The sequence below is a fragment of the Salvelinus fontinalis genome, chromosome 24 (genome assembly GCF_029448725.1).
Source record: "Salvelinus fontinalis isolate EN_2023a chromosome 24, ASM2944872v1, whole genome shotgun sequence".
NCBI lineage: Eukaryota > Metazoa > Chordata > Actinopteri > Salmoniformes > Salmonidae > Salvelinus > Salvelinus fontinalis.
This window is the reverse complement of record NC_074688.1, coordinates 5,459,322-5,466,140: the sequence shown is the minus strand read 5'-3', so window position 1 is coordinate 5,466,140 and position 6,819 is coordinate 5,459,322. Positions and strand designations below refer to the sequence as shown.

General features: G+C 43.9%; 1 pseudogene; it reads left to right on the top strand.

Moving 5' to 3' along the window:
* The first annotated feature begins 666 nt into the window (after positions 1–666).
* LOC129821660 (NLR family member X1-like) lies at positions 667–5,882 on the top strand (annotated as a pseudogene).
* The last annotated feature ends 937 nt before the right edge of the window (positions 5,883–6,819 follow it).

Genomic DNA, 6,819 nt, shown 5'->3' with positions numbered 1-6,819 from the left:
GGAAAGTTACAGCGAGTCGCAAAGAAAACAGGCTCTGCCTCCACTATTCCAGGACCATTTCAACTTTAACATAATCTAATCACCTCTGCTGAGTCATAATACAGTGACAACTAAAAGATACCAAAAAACGATTTAGTCCAAATCAACGTAAATTAAATATGATGTGGCTGTCCATGGCCCTGATTTGTGTGTGTGTGTGTGGGGTCTATGACTGTGTCATACAGTACAAGCTTTTAGTTTTTGTTATCCTAGGCTACCTGGCTAAAATGCTTGCTCGCTAGACTAACTTCCTTTCATGGGCAACAATGTGCCAAGCCTACTCAGCTCAACTCAAATCAAGTGAACAGGTCTAGACTTTATAGTGAAATGAAATTCTTACGAGCCTTCTTCCAACAATGCAGTTAAAAAAAATTATGGATAAGAATAAGATAAAAGTAACAAGTAATTAACTATTACATCTAGCTATATGTTGAACTTCCATCATCTCAGTCCAGGGCCACAATGTATACATTAATGGTTGGATCAGAATCGCCACTATAATCATTTACTCTATACTGTATGTATTATGTATTCCTTATAACCACTGAGAATGATATGATGTGGTGACTGTGTTTGTCTTTATATGTGAACCTCAGCCCGCTGACAAGCAGAGTCACTCCTAGGAAGATGAGCTCATGTCACAGGTTAGTCAACATTCTCTTCCACAGAAGTGCACATTTGACACAAACACCAAACCAACTCCTCAACACCCGGACATTGACATTTTACAGTTCCACCCCTACATACAGTGTAAACAGACAACACATAGGGGCGGTTTCCTGGACACAGGTAAAGCATAATACTGGACAAAAAAGCATTTTATTTATGGCGATTCTCCATTGAGCTTGCTTTTTAGTTCAGAACTATGCTTAATCTCTGTGTCCAGGAAACCACTCCATAATGTACTAGTCTTAGCGCTCAATCAGTATTTTGTGTGTCCTGGAGACATGCTACCTGTTGTGACACGAAAGTAGAGAAATAATCACTGTTGTTGAGTGAGCCTCTGTGTCTACCCCCACTGTTACGATCGTCATAATAAGCGGACCAAGAAGCAGCAGGATATGAGTACATCTTCTTTTAATAGAGATGACGAAACACGAACACTTTTACAAAACAAAACAACAAACGACCGTGAAGCTACAAACAAAGGTGCACACACAAGCTACAAACGTTAAACATAGATAATTTCCCACAATCACCTAAAGTCTATGGCTGCCTTAAATATGGCTCCCAATCAGAGACAACAATAAACAGCTGTCTCTGATTGAGAACCAAATCATGCAACCATAGACTTTCCTAAATACCTACACTGAACACAACCCCATACATACTACAAAACCCCCTAAACAATACACACACCCTAAACTAGACAAAAACACACAAACATCCCCCATGTCACACCCTGACCTAACTAAACTAATAAAGAAAATCAATATAACAAAGGCCAGGGTGTGACACCCACAGACAGCTGAGGCTTCCAGGAGGACTCTGGAGGAAGTTGAAATACTTAGATTCAGCCAGTGGATTTCATTCAAGGCTGCCCTTAACCCACATCCCTACGAAGTATGTGAAACGCTACGTAGAGATGTGGCTTCAATGACACAGATCGCCAGCGAGCATACCTCACAAGCCGACTGCTGCAACAGATTGGAGAGAAGCCGAGAAACCAGGAGGCCCAGTCCCTCATCGAGCTGCTTCATCACTTTTGACCTTCTTATTGCTGGCTGACTTGTGCCATCCTCCACTTTTTACATTTCACCAACGTCCAGGCACCCATAAGTACGCTAACTGGTATCCATACCAGCTTCCTGAGGCTCAACATTGGAGGGGAGGTGCTGGACACGGGTGAAAATGTATCTTCTCTCGAGCACCAGAACTCATTGATGCTCTATGTGGTCCACACTGTGGGCAAACTGGACTTTGACGGAGTCAACAAAAAGCACACTTCCTTCTCCGAAGAGGAACAGTTTGTTGGGGGGTAAGACCAAAACAGACAAGGAACTGACAAGGAACTCCGCACTGATGTTTTCGACTTCTTTCTGGTGCCCTGCGTCGAGACCAAAGGGTCAGAGGTTGATGAAAAGAAGAAGCACTATGTGTTTGCAATTCCCGACATGCAAGAGTACCTGTCTGCTCTGTACACCGCCCTCGTGAGAACAAGACAGCTCTGGAGAAGCTGAGCAAAGAGGTGACCGTGGCCATCGGACAAGTGGGCGAAGACGTGAACACCCTCATCAGCATCATCTCTAAGTTCATCCCCCTCGGGGTCTTCTCTGTCTTCAACCTGCTCAAGCTCTTTCCAAGCCTGTTTGAGAAGATCAGCAGCCACAGCAAGGGCCGCATCGCCCGCACCCTGGTAGCAGAGATGTTCCACAAGGAGGACAGCTTCAACAAGGACCTGCTGGACCAAGTACAGCAAAGCCTGCCGGGAGTTCACGGCCCCCAGCCCCAGGAGTGCCCTGGACAGCCGGTCCTTCCAGCTCTACCCCATCTTCATGGGCGGCCTGCTTCACTACGGGAACCGGGTTCAGCTGAAGCAACTGGGCTGCAGCATCAAGAGCACAATGGTGGCTCAGATCACATGGAACCTCAAGAAGCACCTGGCAGCGGAGATTGTGAAGTGGCAGCCCTCTGAGGAACTCATGGTCCTCTACGAGGAACTCATGCTCCTCTACGAGTACCAGAATCCCAGGCTCACGGCAGAGGTCCTGCTCTCCATCCGCAGCATCAAGCTGTCCCCCTTGCGCATGACGCCCCTCAAGTGCTTCGTCCTGAGCTCTGTGCTGGCCTGTATACTCTTGAGGTACCACCTGGAGGAGCTGGACCTTTTTTTCCTGTCATCTGACCAACGACCTGCTGACCATTCTGTGACCCGCCTTCTGCCACACCCTCAACCTCAACCCTCAACCTCAAGTAAGAGGAGGCTCGATGTGTGGGGCTTTAGTCAAGTCAACTTTTTTCGTTAGGAGCTTGGGAAATAGGATTCTCACCAACTCACAAGATTGACCTCTTGTATCTGTCCATGGTAACAGTCACTACTTACCACAGTAAACCGTCATATTACTAGTCTATTTTTCCATATACCCACTGTTCACGCGATTGAGTTTTGTTATAATTTTCAGAATACAGATGGTAAATCGAAGGTGGCCCAAAGCCTTATCAGTAACACTCCAAATCCTCTATTTACTGAGAGGTGTACAAACATGCAGCAATATTTGCTGCTTTTGGCTTGTATTGCTAATTAATGTTTGCCTTAAAATCATTAACTGCCAAGTGACATATCAGGTCCTGACTTGATCCATCCAGTATCATTCATGGTAGGTTTGACATTGTAGCCTAAATGTGTTCGACTTGCTGCGTAAAAAGTGTACTGATATTCTGATGCTGAGTATCGAAAGGAAGGAGCATTGGGAGTAAAAGGAGACTTTACTAGCCATAATATAACCTTTGATATCTATCAGGTTTCAGGTATGACCCAGATGCAGACAGTGTCGATTTTCTAGTACAGGGGCAGGCAAACGACAGGTCAAAGTCAGGCAGAGGTCAGTAATCCAGACAGGGTGCAAAAGGTCCAGAATAGCAGGCAGTCTCAGGCTCAGGGCAGGCAGGGGTCAATAATCCAGTGAGGTGGTGCAAGGTATAGAACTGCAGGCTCAGGGCAGGAAGAAAGGTCAAAACCAGGAAGGACTAGAAAACAGGAGCAAGAACAGACAGGAGCATGGGAACAGCTGCTGGTAGGTTTCACGAAACAAAACGAACTGGCAACAGACAAACAGAGAACACAGATTTAAATACACTGGGGATAATGGGGAAGATGGGCAACACCTGGAGGGGGGTGGAGACAAGCACAAAGACAGATGAAACAGATCAGGGTGAGAGATGTCTATTTTAGTGTTATCAGGTTATTGAGCCATGCCTGCTCTTTGGTTGTGGTTGTAAAAAAAAGAGCATTGTGTTACTTCATCAAGACCTGCAACATGGAGTTTAATCTGTGTTCAAGATTTTAATCTGGAGTTCACAAGTTTAAAAGGAGTGTAATCTGTGTTTTAAAAAAAATATATGTTATTGTTGTTCTATTGACAGTACGTGGAGGTTCGTGGTTTGCAAGCTAACACGTGTGTGGGCATGTGTTTGTGATAGCTGTGTATGCTTTTTTTTCTCTGTTGTCTCCAGTTTAATAGCCTGGGTCCTGAGTCCTGTATTCTCCTGAAAGATATACTACTTGACCCCAACAGTACTATTAGATCTCCACAGTAAGACACTGACTCTTTACCAGGTTCATGGCCTTATTGCCTTTTCTATGGCTCAAAAGGTAGACATTGGAAACAATAATATGGACTCATCAATGGAATTTACAACTTGAGTATAATTAAAGCTTTAAATAAACATTGCCTTATTTATTCATTTGCTTTGGTCAGAAAGGGGCAATTTCTCTAATTTAAGAACTTGCTCACTTTACACTTCAAATAAGATATTGAATGTAGGAAGATACAGACAACTTGTCCAAATGAGTGTTGGTCTAATGTCTAACTAACAGATAACATGCTGCTTCAACCAGTCTTCACTTGTCCAGTCTGAATGCTGATACAGTGCCCTGTGACTGTCCCTCTGTAGCCTGTGTTATAACCCCCTGTTGATGTCCAGGGCTCGCTGTCTGCTGGACACCCTGCCTGGGAACCAGTCTCTAATGCTGCTGTCCCTGATGCACATGGGCATGGGCAATACAGGGGCCCGCGAGCTTGACGAGAGGCTCAACAAGCACACTGGCCTGCAGGAGCTCAATGTGGCCTACAACAACATCGGGGACAACGCTGCTCTGACCCTGGTGGACGCCTGCAGTGAGCACCCGAGCCTCCACACTGTGCAGTAAGCTAATCATCACCGTATCAACATGTCCTGGAATTACAGTAAATTGGATTAGGTGGGGCATAAAATTATTCTTTGCTTGTGGGCCTACAGCTGCAGACCACTATATATATATAAAAGAAGAATTTACGTGACTCAACCACTATGGTTTCTTTAGTATTTTATTTGGGCTATTTTCTTTTCATCATGCACTTATTATGTATCGTCTGTTTGAATAAAATCGAACTTTATTTGCCACATGCGCTGAATACAACAAGTGTAGACTTTACCGTGAAATGCTTACTTACAAGCCCTTAATTAACCAACAGTGCAGTTCAAGAAGAAAATATTTACCAAGTAGGCTAAAATAAAAAGTAATAATCCAAAGTAACACTAAGAATAACAATAACCACAAGAATGTGTCTATATGTAGGTTATGTGTATACATTAATGCCATTGTGTTCCACAGCTTGTACCCGAATCCTCTCAGCAACGTCGGGAAGCAGTCCCTGTACGTGCGAGAAGTCCCATTGGAGCAGGGAGGCACGAGGCGGCGCGTGAAGGTGCTGGCCTCCGTCACCGAATGCTCAGACATCTCGGAGGACTGGCACCCCATCCTGAGCGTCATCAGTAAGAAAGCCTTGTCCTGGGAGCGAGAACTCATCTGGGAACAGCTGCAGATCTTCCACCGAGACCTGGAGTGGGGCAGGCAGCAGGCGCCAAGCTTCTGGGAAAGATGCACTTCCACAGGGTGGAGAACGGCGTCAGGCAGACCCTGCAGATGCTACTGAAGAAGATCCCTACAGGGACTGACGAGAGTGCCAAATAATGGAAAAGCAATGTTTGGGGATTTTAACATGAGCCATGATGTACTGTATGTTCAATGTGCGGTATTCAGTATTTACAAAGTCTTCCACTTTCAACCATAGCATAAGCCCACGTATCCATAGCCTTGAAGAATTTTAGCATGTGAGAAGTGGAACAGCCAAATCTATGCTAAATTGATTGAATAACATATATTAATGGTGTGAAACAAAGTGTCCTTTTCAAGCATAAGTAGGAAGGTGTCGCATACCCAATTATGCAAGTAGATATATTTGTTTTGGGCCTCCTTGTGTACTCTGTGTTCCAAATTTGTAGTATTTTGTATTTTCTCCCAGTTTTTTTGCTTGAGTATGTCTGTTGGTGTTTAAGAGATATTCAAGTAGGTTTGAAAGGAAATGTGTTGTGTTTGTGCTCATTAATTAGTCTTTCGCTGTTTTAATTAGGAACAATCAATTGATAAAATGCAGCAACATGGATTGATGCTTGAAAATACATTAAGTGTTGCATGTAATGTATTCAGTGCAGGCTGTGCTGTGCTGCATCATCAAACCTCCTTTGCTTACAAAAAAATAAATAATCATAGTTTATTGACCAATAGGATTACTTTTTTGCTCTCGCCACAATATAGAGAAGTAATGTGCACTTTTATTAAATGAATTGAAGATCACCCATTAACTTCAAAGTCCAAATCAATGTCATTACAGTGGGTCTATTTTGAAATGAATTACATCAGGTTTAGAATGGACAATGATCTACTCAAGGTCCCCGCACCAACACATTGAAACCTGAGGGCTAACCTAGATCCTCATAGCATTTCCAGATAGCCTCATTGCTGTTTTAGTCTCATTGTGCCACTAATCAACCAAACGTTTTGAACCATTCTTTCACCTGCAGTGTAGCACTCATGACCCCCAGTGGCCTTAACAGTGTAGTCAATATTGTCAAATTGTTGGTATCAGCTTAAAGTTGTTCAAGCTCGTAAACCATTTTATGATAGCACTTATCTAAGAAACCTGGGGAGTGTTTAGTGTTGTGATGGGTTACCAGGTCTGGTCACAGGTTAGCTAAACATTAAGCCTAGGAGGCCTAGTGTTATGGTGGAGGAAGAAG